This window comes from Myotis nattereri (genome assembly GCF_964212035.1).
Source record: "Myotis nattereri genome assembly, chromosome: 2".
NCBI lineage: Eukaryota > Metazoa > Chordata > Mammalia > Chiroptera > Vespertilionidae > Myotis > Myotis nattereri.
This window is the reverse complement of record NC_138076.1, coordinates 136,743,920-136,756,065: the sequence shown is the minus strand read 5'-3', so window position 1 is coordinate 136,756,065 and position 12,146 is coordinate 136,743,920. Positions and strand designations below refer to the sequence as shown.

Genomic DNA, 12,146 nt, shown 5'->3' with positions numbered 1-12,146 from the left:
AGTTTGCCCACGGCTGCTTTAATCACTACCTTTCATGCCAAACTCAAGCAGTTACCACATAGTGTAGTGATGACAAACCAATGTGGGAAGTTAGAAAGCTCAGAAATTAAATCCTAGTTGTATCACTTACTGGCTCTCTGGACAAGTTACTTAACCTCCATAACCCTCAACTTCCTTAGCCCATCAAATCTCCTAGAACTGTCAGAAACCAATGCAAGAATGTATATCAAGTATTCTGTATAGTGTCTGGCATGAAGTATGATCTTCTGATTATTCGTCTTATTCATAACTGTGAATTACAATAAATACCATGAAATATTCATAATATTCATATTCTAAAGTAGGCTAGCATAAAACATAAAGGATACTTTATCATTTATGCAGCATACATTTATTTAGCTCTGACTACTCACAAGGTACTATGTTAGGAAAAATGAAAGATACAGAAATGAATAAAATATGGTTTCTGATACAAAGAATCTTGCAATGTGTTTGGGGTGCCAGGATTTTAAATAGCAAACACTAGACAGATATCTGGACATGACAAAACAGAGGAGCTATGGAGAGCTAAGAAGGTGATGAACTCAGAATTGAGAAAATGCTGAATTTTTTTTGGAAAAAATGTCATTTCTCTTAGTACTATTCAGCAAAATATTTAAAAGATATTTTGAGATGAATATGGAATAGTAGAGAGAAGTGGAGAAACACTCACAGGTAGGTTTCACAGGAGGTGTTTCTAAGGAAAATAAATGTAGGTATATAGTTTATTGAAGATATAGGAGCAGATAGATCAATCGATAGATTGACGGATATAGGTTTAGCCTGCAGACCCTCTTGTTTGAGAGAATAGTTGGTTTAATTGTCAGAGTGTCATAGAAATGACTCACTCCACTTACAACTTTTCTGGGATCTAAGGCAAGATTCACTTACAGAATCAGGAAAGTTTTTCATAAGGATTTTTGTTTGAGTATGAGTAGCTAAGTGTTGTTTAAGTGCATTGGTCTCACTTGGATAATAGAATAATTCTTTTCTAAATTCAATTTGCATGCTGTGTTGTGTTTTGTGTAGTCAGACCATGTTCTCAAAACTACAGTTCCTTTCTGATGCACTCCTAGACAATGAGTTTGGAAAAAGAAGTCCTTCAAAGAGATGGAAATTGCAGAACAGTGACTTAGGAATCCAAGCATGTGGCAATTTCCATGAATGTCAGGCGTGGCAATTTGCCACAAGGAAAAACAAGGTCATTCTGTGCACCACTATCAGAATCATGATGCATGGATTGTAAGCAGACAGAGTCACCCTTCTCTGATTCAACCAGTCATTCTTCTTGCCTTCAAAGTGCTTTGTATTCAGTCATTGCTGAATTATATAAAGTTTATTGAATACACAGGATCTATTAAGATATACCATCTCCTTTATTAAATTGAAGGATTGAGATCATTCAAAATTCTACTTATAAATGTCTGCCAGACAGGGAGCTATTTAACTTGATATATAACTTAAATGGGCCCAGACACCATTAAGTATGAGATTGAGGCCTCAAGCTATCTAATGCAAGAAAAGAAATCCCCCCCATTTTCAGTAGGTGAGGTGTTAAATATAAAAACCTTTATTTTCAATTATGGCATTTGAGCTCCCAATTGAATCCTTTCTATTGCTGCTTGGGAAGCATGCCAACCTTGCCTGTGGTATAAATCAATCAACAATATTTCATTTTGATGCTTTTATTGCACGATTCTTGGGGTCCCTTATCAAGACAATTACACTAAAAGCTCAGATATTCAGAATAAACATTAAAAGATAAGAGTGAAAATTTTGATTTAAAATACAAAATAAAATGGAGCATACAAATTACAAAAAATGATATTAATATACAAAAAGCATATTAATTAAAAAATGCAAGCATCAATTGCTTACAATGCATAGCCAGAAATGTCATATCTAAAAAATTAATTCAAATGAAAAAAAAGAAAAGCCTCCTTTTAAAACTTCCATATTGTAGGATTATTTGTAAGTGTGCATTTACAAATATTAAACATATTCGTGGATCTGAAAAAACAACAACTAAAACACATAGTGAGGCAAATTATGCACTAGAAAAGCTTCAGATTCAACTATTTCACCCCAAAACTCCGATTTCTACCTTTGGTGACATTTGCATGTTTTGTTAAAATAAAATGATTTGATTAAAAAATAAAATACCTAGCATGTTATTCAGTAATGTAATTGCAAATATGTTTCATGTCTTCTTTTTGAAAGGCTCTGTGGGGAAACAAAGATGAAAACAACATAATGTGCTTTAGAAGTGTAAAACAGAAGTCTAGATGAAAATTTGAAATGTCTGACTAGACATGAATCTGCATATGAAAGCTTTCGTGTTTCAGTGTCCTGCCAATGGAATTCACAAGCGCTGTTCAAGAGCAAACACTAACCATGGCTGCTGCTCAAAACGGAGCTTCAATCAGTCATTGCTTTAGCTCAAATTCCAGGCAGTTTTTATTGACATGATCAATACACAAAGATGATAATGAAAGAGGAAAACAATGCATTTTGCAAGCCACACTATTTAATGGTAGAAGGGTTAGTACTGCCGGGATGGAGGAAATCCAAGCGACCTAAACTCTGTTCATAGTTTAAGTTAGAGGATATGGACATATGGCAATCAAGCTCCTGATCAAAATGTTTGGAAACACTTTAATGCCAAAAATACTCCTTGGAGCATCATCTATTTAGACATTCATATGCCTCCAGAACATGCTGGCCAATAAAACATATTTCCATTTATGTTCTGCCAGCTCTTACTCATTAGCTAAAATATCTTATTTTGCAGCTTTTATAAAAAGGATTTGCAATACGATATTTCAAAGTCAAAATTTTTATAATTTGTCTTTAACCTGCAATGCTACCAAAGTACTACAACTTCATTTTTAAACATTAAAAATGGTTAAAAATCCTTGTCCTTCACTAAATCCTTGATTACAGATGCTCATACATTTTAAAATATACCCATTGAGAAACTTTCTGGAATTGCTCACTCTCTGCTTATAGGCAATGACTTATTAAATCTGGAAGAAAGAAGTAATACAAGCATAGGAAACAAATGGATCAAAATTATCTACCTATAGATAAATCACATAATGGACTTTAATGTGCCTGAAAAATGTAAATAAATTACTTACTTATACTAGTTTTTATCTCATTTTATATTTTTACTCATTTTTGAAGTGTTAATTAATAAAATAAATTCAAGCTCTTCAATTTTTTCTTTGTAAAGTAAATGTTTGACCCAATAGAAGTTAAGGCCCCTTTTAAAAATTCTAGGGTGTTACGTACTTTCTAGCAGGATAGACCCATGCCTTGTATTCTCTACTTTATTACACATAAATGCATGTTTAGGAGTGAACATAAAACTGGGAACTGACAGGGATAATAAATGATTCCTTAAAATGCCAAAATACATTGAGCTTTTGTTACACTTTAGAAATAAGCATTATTAGAAGAAATACACCATATAAGACCGCTATCGCTGTGTAACAAGTTACCACAAACCTAATGACTTAAAACAAGTTACTACAAACACAGTGGATTAAAATAACAAATTTATTATTGTATTTTCCGTGCAACAGAAGCCCAGGCATGTTATAACTGGGTTCTATTTTTAGGGTCTCATAAGGCTGAAATCAAGGTGTCAGTTTAGCTTCATTCTAATATGAAGCTCAGGGTTCATGTGCAAGTTCATTGGTTGTTGAGAGAACTTAGTTCCATGCAGTTGTAGGGCTGGGTCTCTGCTTTCTCTGGAGGTTAAATAGGGGTCATTCTCAGTTCTGAAGGTCCTGTCACATGGTCCTCTCCACATCAGGGTAGTTTGCTCCTCAAGAGGCATCAGGAGAATCTCACTGTGGATCTCTGTCAGTTAAGGGCTGAGCTGAATAGGCCAGGCTACCCAGGATCATCTCCCTATAGATTAACTCAAAGTGGACTAATTAGGGACTTTAGTTACATCTTTAAAATCTCTTCTGCTGTATAACCTAACAAAATCACCAGAGCAATTTCTCATTATATGGATAAGTCCTATACAAAGTCAAGAAAAGGTGATTACACAAAGGGGCAAAAAACTTGAGCTATCTTAAAATTCTGCCTATCACAGATACAAAAAATTATGTATGATGATATGATAAAAGTGAAAGATAGAAGTGAAAAAGATGTAAATATAAGGCAAGTTTAGGGAAAAAAAATAGAAAAATTTTTTGTGACTATGAAAACAAATTGATTTCCATGAATTTTTTCATGTAAATACAGAATTTAGGAAGACAGTAAAGCTTAGTATTATTGTATCAATCTCATTTTCTTTTATGGAGACTGATGACAATCCTATAACTTTACAAAGATCGGTTACTTTGCATAACAATGACCAACAAAATGAGGCTTCAGAAATCTAAAACCATCTTGTCCTCTAACTCTGGTGTGTGTGTGTGTGTGTGTGTGTGTGTGTGTGTGTGTGTGTTAATGTTTGGCCATAAAGATAAATAATTTTGAACTTGTGTTTAATTGGTGACCATATAATATGTCTCTTTCTGGGATTTTCACTTGGGCTTAGGATATAGAGGCTATATTATTCAACAAATATTTTCATTTGGGAGCATGACATTTAAATTACCTTAGCTGTCTCTGGGTTTCCAATGCAGTAGTTATGGTCCATTCTCTTAATTACTTCTGGATACAGATAATATAGTATATCTGTGTTTAGATTCAGAAATAGATCATTCTTAGTTTACCAGTGTCATATAGAAGAACAGTTATATAATCACTATGATTGAAATGAAAATGTTTTCTTGTCATTGAATAAGCTGAATAACATAATTTATTTTTAAGGTTTTTTTAAATATATTTTTATTGATTTTAGAAAGAAGGGTGAGAGAGAAATAGAAACATCAGTGATGAAAGAGAATCGTTGATCAGCTGCCTCCTGCATAGCCCACACTGGGGATGGAGCCTGCAACCTGGGCATGTATTGTGACTGGGAATGGAACCATGACCTCCTGGTTCATAGGTCAATGCTAAATCACTGAGCCACACTTGCAGGACTGAATAACATATCTTATTTTCCCTTACATAAGATTGTGATTGGGAATCTTATGTAATAAAGAGCTAATATGCTAATTAGACCGAACAGCAGAACAACCATCTGGACCACCTTCCTGACGAAGCCACGGCTGCGAGGTCCGAGCTTCTTGCACGAATTCATGCATCGGACCTCTAGTATTAGATAATGATTGTATCACAACATAAAGAGATATAGCTTCAATTGAATTAATTATTATCATTAGATTTATAAGCTGATATAATCTTTTAATTTCAATCTTGTACATAATGCTTGTATAAAATTATAAGCAGTTGAAAGGCTCATAAGTAATAATGACATCAATAAGAAAAGAAGCAGAAAAAAATCAGGAGTTTAGAACAAAAATAAAAATTCAATCAGTTATTATCAAAATAAGTGGTCAAAGTAAACTTAATATGAAAGATGGAAATTTCATAGAGTTATATTTGCAGTTCAAGGGAATAAAATAAGTGAAATGCCACATACCCCATAAGAGTTAACTCTCTACGTAAAATAAAAGTATGTTTGTAAGTGTCTGGAATTTTTTTAAACAAAATATGCTATTTAACAACCAAAATTGGGTTCATGCCCTTTATGGAAAATGGAGTTTTACCATTTTTTAAATAAAGCAACGAAAAGATGCCTATTCTAGAATATGGGAATTATATCATAAGCATAAACTTTGATGACTTATTCATATAGAGACCAAGAATGAAATATAATGAGCATGTGACTGAAACCAAGTTACATGGAAGAGTAAGATACTATCTGTAATAGTAAATTCAAATTCATGCCAATTCAACTTATGAAATACAATTTTCTTCATTATATACATTTTACTGGCTTGTGTAACATTAATATAATAACTGTGAAAACAAAAATGGTGGAAAAACCATAAGCTACAAATGGCACTGTGATTTTTATAGTTCTTTCACATGCAGTGACTTTTTGATATCAGGCTTAGAAATAAATACTAGTGTTATCACTCTAGAATGGGAGAAAAGGCATAATCAATTTCTGACAAAGACTTTGGGGTCCTTGTACTTTTTTCCCCTCTTCTACAAAACCAATCTGAATCCTCTTTATTCCAAGGCTTGCATTTTTATTATTGCATGTTTCACTTTACATTTCACCTCTGAGGGGTTATCTGACCAACCAAAGTAAATGAGTTTTCTAAGATTGGACTATTTTCTGTAATCATAGACTTTACTTCTCCTTCAAAAGCCATGTTATGGAGTTGGCAATTGATTCTAAGTTTCTCAAGCGGCAGATGGAAATGGTCCTCAATTTGCAAATGAGGAAATAGAATCCCAGAGAATAAAGTGACACACTAGAAGTCAAAGCTAGAAAATAGCAAAATTCGGATTTAATTTCTGGTACACAGACTAAAACCTCTTGTTTTCTAATATGAAATGGTGTTTCAATAAATTCCTTAGATCACTTGTTTTCAATTGGGTGTGGTTTTGCTCCCCAGGGACCATTTGGCAAAGTCTGGAATCTCTTTTGGCTATTGCCACCATTTTGTGTGTGTGTGTGTCTTTGTGTGTGTGTGTGTTTGTGTGTGTGTTTGGTTGTTGTAGTGTTGTTTTTTTGTTGTTGTTGTTGTTTTTTTGAGGGGGGTCCTATTGGCATCTAGTGAAGACAGTACGAGGATGCTGTTAAACATCCTGCAATGCATAGGACAGTCTCCCACAGCGAAATATTATCTAGCCCCAAATGTCAATCATTGCCGTTAAGGAACTGAGCCTTAGAATTCTTAAAATAATAAAAGCAGCTTTTCTGCCCACTTCCCATGCCTCTTAGTACCATTCTGGCTGCACTGCACTCCATGCTCCTCCTAAGGAAGCGCTGCTTTCTCCTTCCAGCTGGCATCATGATCCTCTACTGGGACCACATCAGCCATGAGGAGATGTTCTCAGACATCTACAAGGTCTGGGAGATCCCAGGTGGCTGTGCCTGCAGGTAGAGGGGAAGATGGTCAGTGCGGCAGAGGGTAACATTGATGACTTGCTTATTGGTGGAAATGTCTCCGCTGAAGGCCTGGAGAGCGAAGGTACCAAAAGCACAGTCATCCCAGGTGTTGACATTGTCATGAACCATCATATGCAGGAAACCAGCTTCACAAAAGAAGCTTATAAGAAGTACATCCAAGATGACATGAAATCATTCCAAGGGAAGCTAGAAGAACAGAGACCAGAAAGAGTAAAACCTTTTATGGCAGGGGCTGCAGAACAAATCAAGCACACCCTTGCCAATTTCAAAAACTACCAGTTCGTTGTTGGTGAAAATGTGAATCCAGATGGCATGACTGCTCTGCTGGGCTACCATGAGGATGGCTGACCCCATATATGATTTTCTTTAAGGATGGTTTAGAAATGGAAAAATGTTAACAAATTTGGCAATTTGGATCATCACCTGTCATCATAACCAACTGCCTTTGCATCCACACACCCAGACGAAGGACAAATGGGACTGATTTTATCTTGAGCTCTTCATTTATTTTAACCTTGATTTATTTGGAGTGAAGGCATTGTTTTTAAGAAAAAGAAAACATGTCGTGTAGGTTGTTTAAAAATAAAATGCACTTAATTGAAAAAAAGAATAAAAGCAGTATGTATGTCAGTATGTGTTTTTGACATGCAAAGAGTGTACAAATAAAACTCAAATTCCCTCATTCTGTAACATTTCCTAAAGGATTGTTCTAAATCTCGCTAGTATCCTATGAGTAATATAATCTGAACTCACAAATGAGATCTTTATAGACAAGCACATGCTAATCTTAAGATTAATTTCTACTTTTGCCATACAGATGAGTTGAAAATGAAATTGTCAGTCTTCATATCTGTGCAAGTATAAGTGAGAATTGTATTTTAAAAGCGATCACGTACTATAAACTATCATGGAAAAAGCACATACATTTTGAGCCCATGAAGTGGCCCAGAAACAATTTTTTTTTCTACCACTTATGACTGTGAGTAAGTTACCAAGTCATATAAGAAGTGGATGAGAAGTTTCACCAGAACGAACAGAAGGGCGGTATAGGGACTCTGTGCTCACGTGCGAAAGCTGTAGTGGCTCATGTGCTACGAAATCTGCAGACTGTCTACCGGTGCTAAGTGAAAACCTGCAGCCCTGCAAGCACCATCAGAACTCCCAAGGAGAGGTTCAAGACCACCAGGGTCAGAAGCCTGGCATGAGCAGACACCTAGCATCGTTCACTAGCAAAGCATAATCCCCTTGCCTTTACCAGAGAAAGACTGGTTTGAGCATTTGTCTTTGCAGATTCTCTCTAATGACAGGCTTGCTCTTGGACCATGCAAAAACAACCAACAGAGAGAAGAAGAAATTAGTTTAAAAGTTTATTTAAGATAAGGGCAACCTAAAAAATATGTTATGTTCAATACACACAAGTGATTCTTTTACTGGCTTCAGCCAAATTAATTTGCACATAGTCCACTGCTACCGAAAGAAAGCTAGTATTACTATTTCAAACTAGAAAAAATATAACTTCATGATATTCTTTTGCTTATGCAATTATTTATTTGTTGTCTATCTCTCTTAATGCTAGCCTAATGATAACTTTGATTAAAAGCATGGAGCTTGTTTATCTTCTAAGAGTACACTGGAACCCGACACATATCTATAATAATAAAAGGGTAATATGCTAATTAGACTGGACATCCTTCTGGACGTCCTTATGGATGACCTTCTGAACAAAGCCAGGACTGCAAGGAAAGCTCAGGTCCTGGGTGCCTGCCAGGGGCCAGAGGGGAGCCCAGGTCTCGGGTGCCAGAGGGAAGCTGGTGCCGGCAGCTGGGGGAAGGAAGGCCTACTCTTGCACAAATTTTGTGCATCAGACCTCTAGTGCGTTTAATAAAATGAAGGTGAAATATGTGTGATTTTCTTACTAAAGGGCATGTATTGGGGTTATATGAAATCTGTATTACTCTGCTAGGGTTTCTTTAACAAAGCACAATAGACTGGGTGGTTTGAACAACAGAATTAATTTCCTTGCTGATCTTGAAGCTAGAAGTTCTAGATCAAGAGATCAGCAAGGTTGGTTTCTTCTGAAGCCTCTCCCCTTGGCTTGCAAGGCTGTCTTCTCCCTGTGTTTCCACATGGTCTTCCCTTCCTATGTGTGTCTGTGTCCTAATCTCCTCTCTTTATAAGACATGAGTCATGCCGAGACCGGTTTGGCTCAGTGGATAGAGCGTCGGCCTGCGGACTGAGGGGTCCCAGGTTCGATTCCGGTCAAGGGCATGTACCTGGGTTGCGGGCATATCCCCAGTGGGAGATGTGCAGGAGGCAGCTGGTCGATGGTTCTCTCTCATCGATGTTTCTAACTCTCTATCTCTCTCCCTTCCTCTCTGTAAAAAATCAATAAAATATATTTAAAAAAAAAAAGACATGAGTCATATTAGATTTAGATTAAGTCCCACCCTAATGACCTCATATTAACTGCCCCTTTAAAGGCTCTATTTCCAAATACGGTCCCATTATGAGGTACTGGGAATTGAGGCTTTAACATATGAATTGGGGGAACAAATTCATCTCATAGCAAAATTTATTGCAAAGCGATTGCATTATTTTTTACAATATGCAGCTATTATTCAAATGGCTGCTAAAGCATATATCACTTCAGTACCAAATGCAGGCATTCAAAGTTTTATAGAATAAACCTAGCAATGTACACAATACTAAGTGCTTTTGTTTATCAGTTTTATAATAAATAGTAACCATTATTTTCACAGGGCTCAAGACAATAAAGTTGAAAATTAATTAAGCTTAAAGAAAACAAAGTAAGGTTTAAGAATTGAACTTTTAAGACAGTGTGTTTAAATTAACAAAGATTTTATTTTTATTAATTTGAGTTATATTATACGTATATGTGTATATATATGTTATGTACACACACACGAGATTATAAAGCACAATGCCTAGAAAAAATAAAGAGCAATTTCTAAGTAAATGTACTGTGTGTCTCATAAAACATATTCAAACCAATGTATAAGAAGAAAGAGCTTTGTTTACCCACTTAAAATTATGCTTTCTACAGAATATAAAAAATATTTGGGAAAAACTATAAAAGACTGGTCATAATTTGATAATTTTTGATGTTATAAGATCACAGACAGATATTAAACAACTTGAAGTATTTCCTTTTAAAATACAAATTGTATTATATCAACAAAACAACCATATATTTTATAGAAAAATCACAATCTCTGTCTAAGCATCATAAAACCTGAAATTATACATGGTGACACAATATTTCATTTTTATTCTGGTAAATAGTTTTTAAAAATCTACTCCTCAAAGAGAGAAGAATTTGTCTTTATGATTGTTAATAGAAATGAAAAGTTAGAAAAATTATTTTACCTGAAAACACCTGACAATAAGTTATGCAATAGTAATAATTTATGAAATCCTATATAATAAAAGCCTAATATGCAAATTGTCCCCTCAGGCAGTCGTTCAACTGGGAGTTTGACCAGGAGACCAGGACTTTGACTGCTCACTATGACATGCACTGATCACCAGGAGGGAGCGCAGAATATGGCAGGCTACGACCTCTCGACAGCTACCAGGGAGTGGGGGTGATGGAGATGGAGGTGCAGTGAGAATGTGGGGTGTCCCCAAGCTCACTCTCACTCCCCTGCTACCCTCCCCCAGGACACCAGGGCTTGCACACCAGGGGAAGCCTCCATGCTCAGGTGCCGGGTGTCCACAAAGAGCCTGCCCCGCACCTGCACTGCCTCCTCCGGGTGAGCCAGGCTGCAGGCACCGGGACTGCAGGGGCTGGTTGGACTCCCCGTGGGTTCGCACAAGAGCCGGTCTGCAAGGTCCGCCAGGAGAGAGCATGCTGTCCGCCTGGCTTCCTTGCAGTGCCAGTGGGAGGCCCAGAGGCCCATGTTGTGCCCCAAGCCACGCCATCCTGCTGCGCTCACCACATCTCTGGGTGGGGACTCGGGAGCTGTGACTCAGGAGGAGGGGGGTGTGCAGGTCCGCTGGGTCCCAGGTGCTGCCCAGCGTTCAGAGGTCAGCTGGGACCTGCCCTTCCACACCAGACACTCACGCTTCGATCACTGGCCAGGCCTAGGGACTGCACCCATGCATGAACTTCATGCACCGGGTCTCTAGTTAGTATTAAAATTGTTCTCTATATGAAGCATTTGTAATTATATTTCTCAGAACAAAGATGAAACAAAGCAATATGTTTTACATATTATTCACTAAAACACAGAATTTAATTATGTGTTAAATGGAAATAATGCACATAATTTATAGTTTACAAGAACTTTCAGTACCAGAAAGCTTTTACTGTAATACACAAATCCAAATCTTAGGAGCATCCTTCTAAAAGTCCTGAAGATTTTCAATTGAATTTGTCAATTGTGACTTGGGTTTAGATTCCTTTATAATAGAGTTTTTAAGAGGTAATAATAATAATAATAATTGGGGGCTTTTATGGGCTAAATTATGATCCTCAAAATTATTATATTTAAGTCCTAATTCCCAGTACTTCCAAATTTGACTATATTTGAACATATGTCTGGGCCCTTAAATCCAATATGACTGCTGTCCATAAGAAGAAAATATATATATATATGCACACAGAGAGTGAGAAGAGATAATGTGAGGATGCAGAAAAAGCAGCCATCTGCAAGCCAAGGACCTATGAACCAATACCATAAATGAAAATACATATAGTATATCCCCCATATCCATATATTTAAAGACCCCCTATTGGATTTCTGAAACCACAGGTGGTACCAAAACCTATATATTACTATAAATATATCTATGATTAATGTTTAATATATAAATTAGGTACAGTAAAAGACTAATACTAATAAATAAAAATAAGATAGAATAATTATAACGATATACTGTAATAGAAGCTTTGTTAATGTGGTCTCTATCTTTCTCAAAATAGTTTGTACTGTACTTGCCTTTTTATTTAAAGGAAACACTTTATATCTTCCCTTGGACATATACAAATTGCCAGCATCACTACTCTTTCACTTTGAAATCATTATTAGGT

At 36.2% G+C, this 12,146-nt stretch overlaps 1 pseudogene across 1 annotated transcript; it reads left to right on the top strand.

Annotated features, from left to right (window-relative positions):
* The first annotated feature begins 6,974 nt into the window (after nucleotides 1–6,974).
* Nucleotides 6,975–7,491, top strand: LOC308514268 (translationally-controlled tumor protein-like; annotated as a pseudogene). The gene has a single exon. The product of its transcript is annotated as a translationally-controlled tumor protein-like (transcript).
* The last annotated feature ends 4,655 nt before the right edge of the window (nucleotides 7,492–12,146 follow it).